This window comes from Benincasa hispida, chromosome 4, assembly GCF_027475165.1.
Source record: "Benincasa hispida cultivar pf3 chromosome 4, pf3_genome.v1.1, whole genome shotgun sequence".
Taxonomy (NCBI): Eukaryota; Viridiplantae; Streptophyta; class Magnoliopsida; order Cucurbitales; family Cucurbitaceae; genus Benincasa; species Benincasa hispida.
The window spans coordinates 28,784,009-28,795,454 of record NC_143481.1 but is presented as its reverse complement, the minus strand read 5'-3'; the positions used below and the strand labels follow the sequence as shown (position 1 = coordinate 28,795,454).

The 11,446-nt window shown below is 30.1% G+C and overlaps 1 pseudogene; it reads right to left on the bottom strand.

Annotated features, from left to right (window-relative positions):
- Nucleotides 1-338: 338 nt before the first annotated feature.
- LOC150036614 (uncharacterized) lies at nt 339-9,287 on the bottom strand (annotated as a pseudogene).
- Between the last annotated feature and the right edge of the window lie 2,159 nt (nt 9,288-11,446).

The window sequence follows — 11,446 nt, the reverse complement described above, 5'->3', positions numbered from 1 at the left end:
AACATTTCAAATCAACACCGAGAACTGATCCTCAACTAAATCCATTGAGTGATTGTCTCCATCAACTACTTTATATTCTTCATTGTTAATAGGTCCAACCTGAAAAATATAATAGTCAACGAAATGTAATCAACTAGATGAACTAATTGAATGTCAATGAAAACTAAAATATAAACGAAAATGTAAGTGATACTATCCCTACCTGATTAAATATTTTCAAGCTATTAGTGAAAACAAAAAATATCAGTGATAGCTTCTATCATTGATAACATGTTATCAATGACAGAAGCTATCACTAATAACATGTTATTAATGATATCTTCTAATAGTTAAGGTATTTATACCTTGAAGCTTCTTGATTGACTGTGTTGCTCTCGCAACTCAGACTCTGCCCAACTAGTCAAAATAGTGTTCATGGATAATGCTGATTGACCTTTTTCATAAGACCAATTTTGAAGTATTTCTCTAATATAATCAAGTAATGATGCAACAGGGAACTCCCTATGCTCTTTCAAAATATTATTCAAGCACTCTGTAATATTTATAGTCATCATATTATGCCTTCTTCTCCTAGAATATGCACGTGCCCACTTCTTAAAACCAACTTTACTGAGAGATTCCCGAATTGTAGGATATATTGATTCCATCCATTTTATATAAAACTCAAACTTATCAATTGTATAAGCTTTTGCACAACTATAATATATGTCATCAATTAAAGAATCCTTATAAATCAACTTCATATTTTGCAAAAGGTGTCATAGACAAACACAATACTCAACATTTGGAAAAACATTTATAACACCTTTCGGAATGCTAAAATGTCAATTAGAAATAATGACTAATCCTTCTCGTTCACTAAAACTTTTCTTTAAGTTCTCAAAAAACCATCTCCAAGGTGCATCATTTTCAAAGTCAATAATATTAAAAGCAAGAGGAAAAATATTATTGTTACCGTCAATTGTTGAAGCCGTCAAAAGAGTCCCAACATATTTATATTTCAAAAACGCCCCATCAACCAATATATTAGGCCTACAATGCTTCCAACCCTCAATTGATGCTCCAATAGCCATATAACAATACTTAAAATGCCCATTTAAGTCAGCTTCATAGGCAGTGAATGTACCTAAAAGAAGAAAATAAACAACTAAGCCAAATTACAAAAGGTATATAATTGATAGATGCCTACCAATGATAGCTTCTATCAATGGTTGCAGTCTATCACCAATAGCTTCCATTATTTTCATGTTATCAGTGATGGAAGATATCAGTCATAGACTCCAATCATTGATAGATCATATAATAAGTCGGAAACTAGAAACCTGGATTCTTTTCTTCTAACTTCATAAAAAACTTTGGAATCAAAGCATATGATTCACGTGCATCGTCTTTCAAAGACTTCATTATTTGCTCTTTTGTCCTCCATGCTTTATAATAGCTAATAGTTACTCCAAATTCCTTACGGACATTATTCACAATATCTCTAGGAGTGAGGTATGAGAAGAACTAAATTTAAAATCATTTATCAAACATTCATCTATTAAAGACGAAGAAACTTGCCTATGGCAAGTTTGAATACTTTTTATAGAACAATCATGAATATCAATAAACTTCCTAAGCATCCACAAAACACTCCGCTTGTAACGGGATGCCCTCACATACCACTGACAACCATTTTGAACATATCAAAATATAGTTGCTCTTGAATTTGACGTTATAGTCTTAAATTCAAAATTCTTCTTAACTACTATCAAGTAAAAAGAATTTGATAAAATCTCTTTACTAGCAAACACATCTTTTTCTTTCAAATCACGAGCAATATGTATATCCATAATCACTTGAAAATTACCATCATCAATCATATGTTTAGAAGAAGGAACAATAGACAAATAATTCTCAGCTCCACTAGAAACAACATTAGAAGACACTTCCAAACATGAACTACTGATATGAGCAACCAAAGGATGTCGTGTATTGTGTTCCCTTAATTAAAACCAAAAACCAAGCTATATCCTTATCTTCACGAATTTGAACTACATTTTGAACCTCATTCATAACAAAATCTAATAAAACTGAGAGTTCTATAGAAGAAGTAGACACATTAAATAAATCTCCTTCACTATTAAACCCAGAAAATCTTCAAAAACCATTATATCATCTACTAAAACTCCAGTAGATTTGTAATTCACATAATAGTGTTTTTCATTCCATATTCCACTATGAAAAACAACTATTGGAATAACCATGTTTTAAAATTCCTGCAAAAGTAAAACAAAAACTCTTGAATAACAATATTAGTAGGCTCTAATATCTATCAAAAGCAAATATAAATCTATCAATATCGCTGATACTAGTCTATAACTAGGCATGTCTTTCAATGGATATCAATAAAAAATAATGAACAAATAAAAAATGATAGCAATCACATATATTATATTAGTGATAGTCACTATCAATGATAGCCACTGATATCTTTCAACTGATGACAATAGCTTCTAAACCCTAAGTTAATACATTGAAAACAACAGAAAATCATAAATGACAAACAAAAAGCCAAGGTAGGTGTAATATCAAACCTAAAAATATCAAACATCAAAATATACTGATACGTTTATAGAAATATTATACAATATCAAATAAAAGAGTGAAAAATGCAAGTCCTAACTTAATTAATCAATCAAAACTCAAAATATATAAAAAAAGTAAACAACACAATGAACAAAGTAAAATTTCATGAAAGCACACAAACTCTGCTCACAATCCATTATGTTCACAGTGAGCTAAAGAAATCATTAGGTTCTTGAGAAAAGGAGAAAGAAAAGACTAAATGAGCTGAAGAAATCGAGTAAAAAATTGAAAAACAAAATCGGAAAAACAAAAACGCTCAAAGAAAACAAACTCCCAACCGAAGATGCAATCAAAAAAAGAAAAATAAACTCACGAATTGGAATTGATCGAAGTATCACGGAGCTTCACGAATTGGAATTCATGAAATTGAGTGAATGGAGACTGATTCTTCGACAGAACTTCACCGTGAAATAATGAAAACGGCAATGTGAAAAAGAAAAGTTAATAAAGGGAAAAAGAGGGTAAATTTGGAATTTTAAAAAAAGTAATAGCTTGACCGGTCAATATTTGCTATATTAGCAAATATTTTAAATGTGGTATATATGATGAGTTTTTTTTTCTATTTGTATTATTCGATACAAATTTCCTCTTTTTTAAGTATAAAAGTTGAATTCTTAGCCAAATTCCAAAAACAAAACAAATTTTTAAAAACTATTTTTTTTTTTTAGTTTTCAAAAACAAAGAATGAAAAACTAAATGATTATCAAACAAACCTAAATTAGTCATAAAATGTTCACTTATATTTTCTTAATTAAATGAATAGATTTTTTTTAAAATAAATTATTTTTATTTTTATTTTAAAAACATATTATTCCTTACAAACTTCAACCTTCCCCTCAAGAATATTTGTGATTAATTTCAAAGGGCATGTCGTGTGATAGTTTTTATTTTATTTATTTTTTCTTTGCTTTTCTTTCACGAGAAATGATCCCCACTATAGAAACAAGTTCCTCCCCTTGGGGGTCATACATATAAAGACAGTTTGTGTTGTAGAACCCTTAATAGTAATAATAATAACATTTTTGTAAAAATATCATTTTCAATCCTGAAGTTTTTCTTTTTAAATTTTAATATATATGTTTTCAATAAATTTTAAATTTAGTCTCCACGGTTAGTTCATTGTCGTCTTTTTTTTTTTTTTAAAAAAAATATCTATTATCATTTTCATTATAAACTTTTTTGGCCAACAGTGTTTTGTACATATTATATATACTAGCTTTTATAAATTATAAAACTCACGAATGACGTTAAGCTAATTTATTAATCATACATTTTCCTTTCAAATATTCAACTTATCGTTCGTCATTGTTTAGCTCAAAAAATGGAGAAAAAAATATTGAAATGCCCTGACAATATGGATTTTTCGTAGTCTTCAACGTAGATCACATAAATTCAAATGGATTAATATTTTTTTTATGGACTTTGTAAGTATTTTTTTAATACAATAAAAGATTGAAAGATTCAAAGCATAGACCTCTTAATTACTAACACGATGTATTAGTTAAATTAGGTTTGCTTTGACAGATGTTTTAAGTGTTTCAATAAATATTTTTAAATGGAAAAAATATTTTTAAGCACTTTAGAAAGTCAATCAAACAAATTCAAAATTTTTAGCTAATCTAAATTTTGTGAGTGCATACATTTCTTTTGGTTAAATTATTAATTAATTGGACATATTAGAAGTTTAATTTTTTAATTTTGAGATTGATATCTATTTGATCCTAAACTTTTAAAGTATCTAAACTTTTAAAATATCTAAGTTCTTATACTTTTAAACTTACGTCCAAATGTTCAATTTTGTGACTAATAATTTCTTGATCAATTCAATATTTTTAAAAGAATTTACAAATTTACTAGACTTTAAACTCAAAGTGTAGGGCTCCACATAAAATCAATTTTAAATTTATATCAAATAGATCAATTATTTTAAAAAAAAAAGTCAAATACATGTCACAAAGTTCAAGGTTTTATACATTCTTAAAATTCATAGACAAGTTACACGTAAAAGTGAAAATTTTGAGAATCATTGGACATTTTTAATAGTTCATGAACTAAATTTGTAATATAATTTAGGGAAAAGTAACATTTTGGTACCTAAATTTTTAAGAATAGATGTAGTTGTCCTTAATGTTTCAAATTCATCATTTTAATCTAAATTTTAAAGAATAGGTTTAAAAGGTTTATTGGGCTCAACTAATAAATTTATTAGATTTAAACATAAAATTGAAGAAATATATGATTTGATCAGATGAATTAGAAAAAATATATATTTTTTAATCTTTTCCACTCCTCACTCTTCTCATATGAACTCAAAACCCTAGAAAAATTAAAATTAAACGTCATAACCAAAACTCAAAGAAGCACTGAGGAATAGAATGATAAAGAGACACAAGTGTTTTTGTCTATCATTTTTCAATGGAAGAAGATAAAAAAAATTTGCTCACTTCTAAAAATGGCTAATGTATCTATTCTTGAAAACTCAATAATCAAAAAGATATTTTTTTCCCTATAATTTAATTAATTTTATCAAGAACTCATATTAGGTAAGAATTATTCAACTACAATCATTTTTTTGATCCAGATACTTGACTTATTCCTTTTTCTAGTGTCGTTTAGTTCTTAGAAAGAGCCACAAAACAAAAGAAAATTTATAATATCGAACTACTCCTATCACTACAAAGTGAAGCAATAGTAGTAAAATGGTCGGTCCGTAGGGAAACGCAATTTATTTTGTTAAGATAATTCTCTAGTTATAGCAGTAAATGGGGGATTTTACTGTGGAAGAAATAATTGATAGGATAAAGAAGCAAGCAACGAAAGTAATCAGAATCAATAAACACTCTAACTACTACATTTAATTTGAATTCTAAAAGCATGCAAAATTAAATTTCCAAAAGAGAGTTTCAAGAACAACATACCTTTGTTGAATTTCTCCAATTCCAAGTTACTCCTCACAAATTCTCAACTCCAAATCTTTATAGAACTACCAACATATATTCTCTACTATTCTCAACATTGGATTTGTGTGTGGAACTTAGATTTTAGGTGAATTATAAAGAAATGGTTTCAGCAGAAAATTTTTTTGGCATTAGTTTTTGGAGAATTCAGCTTCATCCTCCTCTTTAATTCGAAATTGAAGTGATTTTATATAAATCATGCATGCAACCATTAGGTTTGAAGCTGAATGCCACATCAATTTGGACTAGGATGTGAGCTAGGTGTAGGAAATGTGTATAAACACATCAAATTTTCCAAAAAATGGAAAAATTCTCTACCAAAACATATATTAAATTTTAATTTTAATTAATTCAAAATTAATTAAATTTAAAATTTCAAAGAATCAATTTCTCAAATTGATTTAAAATTGAAAATAAATTTGATTTTAATTAATTAAACGAATTTAATTAACTAAATTATAATTTAATATCAAATATTAAATTAATCAAACACCAAATTTTAAACATGAATCCTATTCATATTATTAATATTTAAATATTATAAACTCTCCAATTTCTTTCAATTTCGATAAATTAAACGTTTAATTATATCAAATATAATTATACAATCCCTAATTTGAAATTGAATAATTCAAATTCAAACCTTAATTTGTAATTTGAACACTTCAAATGGAAATCCAAAATTCAATTCGAACATTTCAAATTGAAATCATTTCAAATCCATTCAATTTACTAATCCAAGATGTTCATGTTTTATGAGCTAGTAGAAGAACCTTATGGACCTACAGATCATGAACTCCAACAATTTAAGATTAATTGACTAAACTCATCGAATTAATCAATATTCGTTAACTACCAAGCCACGCCACTATAGCTCGATAGTTGCACTCTCCTCACTGTACATATATTTATATCCACTTGATTTAACCATAACCAATAAAAGGGTTGTTCGTAATAACGACTGGATCAAATGTTATTTTACCCTTGAAATTATGACTTACTCCTTAAGTTCCGCTGATCCTTTAATGAACAATTGGTTTGTGATCCAATTATTAAACCGGATCCCTCTCGGGCCAATGAGAGGGTGAGGCCCCTTGTTCAATACTTGGATTCAGCACTTAAGAGAACAACTTTCCTCCTGTCCCTAAATTGGGTAGGCATGAATTTCATCTTGCACCCTATGTCTCCAATTATCTACCTGATCTTACCCCTAAAATGGGAGGTTTATTGAGTCGGGGCTATTGCACCAATCCTCATCTATGTAAATCTAAGGATAATCCTGAATAAACAAAAGTTCATAGTTAGCTTAGGTTTAAGATCGAGTTACTTAGGTCATCTAAGCGAAATAGTAAGACTTGAAAAGTAAACAGTGTTATAAAATAAGAGTGACTTATTTCTTGATCCGATCTTATGCAAACTCATTGCATAGGCACCCTCACTCCTCATGTCAATACATGAACGAATCAAGATCACTTCGTTTGTAGTATCATACAACAAATTATAACAACTACAAAGTGGACCGCATCTAGTAGTGTTACCATAATAAGACACCCAACTTTATTCGTATACTATCATTACAAGAAAAATCTTTCAGTGGTGAGTAAAACGCGTTACTAAATGCAAAAAAAAAAAAAAAAAATGCTGCTAAAAGTATTAACAACACAGAGGTAGCCGCATAGTCGAAAGTTTCAGTGACATACTTACAACGCGGTACTAAAACGTAACTTTTACTAACGCGGTGCTAAAACATGACTTTTACTAACGCTACTGCGTTACTAAAAGCGTACTTTTAGTAACACTCATTTTGTCGCTATTTGTGTGATACAGTGACGTTGAAAATTTGTCTCTAAAAGTTAAGCTCTAGCAACATATAAGATTATTGCCAAATGTGGATCAATGGTCATTGCAAGTATCTTTTACAACATGTGTAAACGTCGTTAAAGGTATTTCATTTATTAAAAGAATAATATTCAATTTAATATAAGATATTTGTATACACAACTTTCAACAAATATAACAATTAACTAATTTACTTCAACAAAAGTAATATAATTATTCGTCCCATCACAAACTATATTCAACTTACAAAGATAAACAAAATTGGTAACTATAATAAGTACAAGACTCTAAAACCTTAAAATTAACCCTAAATAATTGTCTTTTTGAGCTTAAATATTTCATGAAGTCTTATCGTCAGTTTCACCACGCTAAGCATTTTTCTAATGAAGTCGTCAGCATCACCATACCCAACTTGAACTCAAGTGTCTTCTTGCTTCTATCCTGAATGTTTTCAAACTAAGAGCAAAGACTAATAAATTCCAAATTCATTTTACAAAATGCATAAACATAAACACAAAAGCACACATAAATGATTCAACAAAAACTCAACAAGTTAATGATACTCATGAACTTAATAGAAAACAAAACAAACTAGAATTTGGCAAAATATATAAACATAAACAAAAAAAGACTTATAAACACATAAAACTCAATGGAGATCATAAACAAACTTAACAACAAATTCACTTGGAAAACCTACCAAAAATGATTTGAGACCTAATGGAAAAGTATCTGAATAAGTTTGAAACGAATCCAAAGTTTGGAACTAGACCGCACCTACCAACAAAAATTTCCAAATATTTGGGATAATTTAAAATACTTGAAACAAGTTGGAATGGGTTCCAAGTGAACTGATACTTACTAAGCATAACCAAATAGCCCCGATACCATTATGGTAGTTGTGAGAATAAACTTACTCTTACAAACTTGAAGACATTAAAGGGATTTCAGCAAAAAATTATAAAAGCATACATTAAACATCAATGTTAACCATAACATAACATGTTTTGGTTTATCACAATCCAATCAATTGAACCTTTTTAGTTTCCACAATTTTTTAATTAGATCCTAGGACAAGAACCAAAATTAATTTTAACCTTTAGGTTCAAACTCCTAAATACTCAACCATGTATTCCAAAAATCACCAACAAAACTTAACAACTTAATTTGTAGAAATTATTCTTAACTCGGAAGAGTTGTAAAGCCTTAAATCTTACCAAAATCCACGAAAGTTAACCTTTAAAGATGCCAGACAGCCCGCTTCTATGCCCAAAAGTCTCCTGAAAATTATGGTGGATCCAAATTCAACTCCAAACTTAAAATAAGCTTCCAAACTAAATATAACCATAATTAAAGGTTCCAAAGCCAAATTTCCAGCAACCAAATTGAATCCAAAGGGTTTCAAAATTTTAAATACTTACCAAGAACGTGTCAAAACGCTTCGAATCTTGTCGAACAGCGACATTAAACAACCTCAAAACCCCATTCACAAATCGCAATTCAATGGGTAATAACCAACTAATGCCAAAATTCCATGGGTATCCAAGATCATCCAAAGAAATCCTTAAAAATCGCCTAAACCAAATATCCCTTACTTAAAAACCCACAGATTGGCAGCAACACATGATGAAAAAGGCGATGATGTGGCTACATTTGGGCGTCGAACAGAACGGCAAGAGACCGATGATGACCGACGGAACAGAGCGGCGGCGACGGTGTGACTAGATCTGCAACAGCCACCGTGAAGACCACCGGAATAGACTAGAAAATAACCATGGCAGCTGTGACGATAAGAGGCGGTGGTTGGCACTCGAGAATCGAAAGGGCGAGATGGGTTTGGAGGCGGCCATCAAAATCGGCCATGGTGGCTCCTAGGCGATGATGGGTTCCCACGCGAGAACGAAAGACCACACCTTCGTAACTCCAAATACCCGGATGAGCTAAAAAATAGGGGTAGAGGGAAAGCAAAAGGGCTGAAAATTTCCCTAGTTTATAAAATTTTATGCATTTTTAGTAACACTATACTATGTTGTTAAAAGTTATAAATATTTAAGGGCATGAATTGACACGTCATGGAATATTTTAGTGACACAATTTTAAGTCGCGTCATTGATAATAATATTTTGTGACATTTTTTCAACACATCGCTATAAATCAACTTTTACCAACGAAAATTGCTATGTCACTAAGAAAATGTGTCGCTAAAAACAAATTTTCTTGTAGTGTATAGACCATTTTGGCTATTTATTCGAACTTGATTCATCTTTATGTCTCTACATAAAGTTCAAGTATTCATATAATAGTCATGGATCTTAGTTTATTGGATTTAGTCTTTATAACTGGAATTTGATCCATCTTTAGAACATACAATCTAACAATAATTGTGCAAGAAATTAAAATAAATCGGGTAAATGTACTCAAGGATCGGAGATTCTAGTTCTTGGGAGTAATTGGGTTCCTATGTAATTCTTTATCATCAAACTATTTTTATTAACTTATTTCGATCATGCTTTCACAACGACTTGTTTGACTCGGCCTAACTAGACACTACTAAGGCGGACAACTAGCAAGGACCGAATCATGCAAGCAACCCAAGTATAATTAAACCTCATACGAAGGTCCAATTAACTAAATGCAATCAATCCTACGGAATCCTTAGCGGTTGTGAAGAATCAATTACATTTGCATTAAATCCTATGTTTCTATTGTGTAGTTAATTAACCGGAAAGCCAAATCTAATTAACCAAAGTTCCTTGGACCAAATCAAATCAAGCATTTTAAGATTCATGGTTAGACTATAAACCCTAGAATGTGAGATTCAATATTTTCTACTTAATGACTTAAATTAGACAAAGAATCAGAACGTCATGCAAGCCTAAAATCTATAGCATACAACATACATTCAAAGGAAATAGCGTCGATCGATCCAATAAATATACATCGAAGAATTAAATAGATCCAAAGATGCATAAAACGATGAAATTAATATAAATAATCTCCAAGAGTTATATAGGTTGGCATCCCAAGAATTAAAACCAAATAACTCACCTCATTCTCTTCATAGACAAAGGAAGAAGAGGCAAGTCGATCCAATCCATGAAATACAACCAAAAAATCCTAAACTAATCCTAATCTAAGATGAAAAAAAAATGAAAAACGAGTTAGACAGTCATCCTCCTCCTTTCTTCATCCTACATTGCATGATCAACCCTAAAAAAATAATAAAGAGATATTTATAAAATCGGTTGTGGCGTAGCTGTGCTATAGAAGAATGCAACTTTGTTCTGGCTTTTTGGCCGAACGCAATGCATAGTTATAAGCCCTTGTTCTTTTTCCTCTTGTTTATCCTTAGGGTTAACTTAAATAAGTAAACTTACAATTTACTTAAGTGAATCACATTGAACAATGACCTAAGCATATTTTGTTGCTAAGTGTTGAAGTTAGTTGTTAGGAATTACTTTACAAGTGAAAGCTTATTTTATTTATTTAGTAAATTAGTAGCATTATTGACAGTTGAAGCAATTGAATATGAGTTGTGATTGGCTAAGTGTTAAAAAGAAAGAAGGAATAAAACTTGGTAGGAGAAACAAGTAGGTCAACAGTGAGGAGGATAAGTGTTTAGGTTGGAAAATATTTTTAAATTAATTTCCTAAGTTTTTAAATTAATTTAACTTGATAAATATAACCAGGGATGAAAAGGATAAGAAAAAAAGAGAAGAATCCACGTAGTAGGATAAGCAAGTAGCAGGTTGACTCAAATTGATTGGATGAAGAAAAGGCAGTTTTTGGCAGTATATGAAGGGTGTTTTTGGAATGCTAGTTCTTCCAATTTACCCATGCTATTTTCGTGATTTTTGGACCAAATGAAAGCTGATTGAGCGTAGAAGAAACCCTAGGACTACCGGAGGGATTTGAGATCAGGAAGGTTAAGAAAACTTGAAACAAATAGAGGTTGTCTGAAAATCGGGTGAATCTAAGCTTGTTGTTTTGAAGGAGTTTTCAAGGCACTTAGTATGGGTATT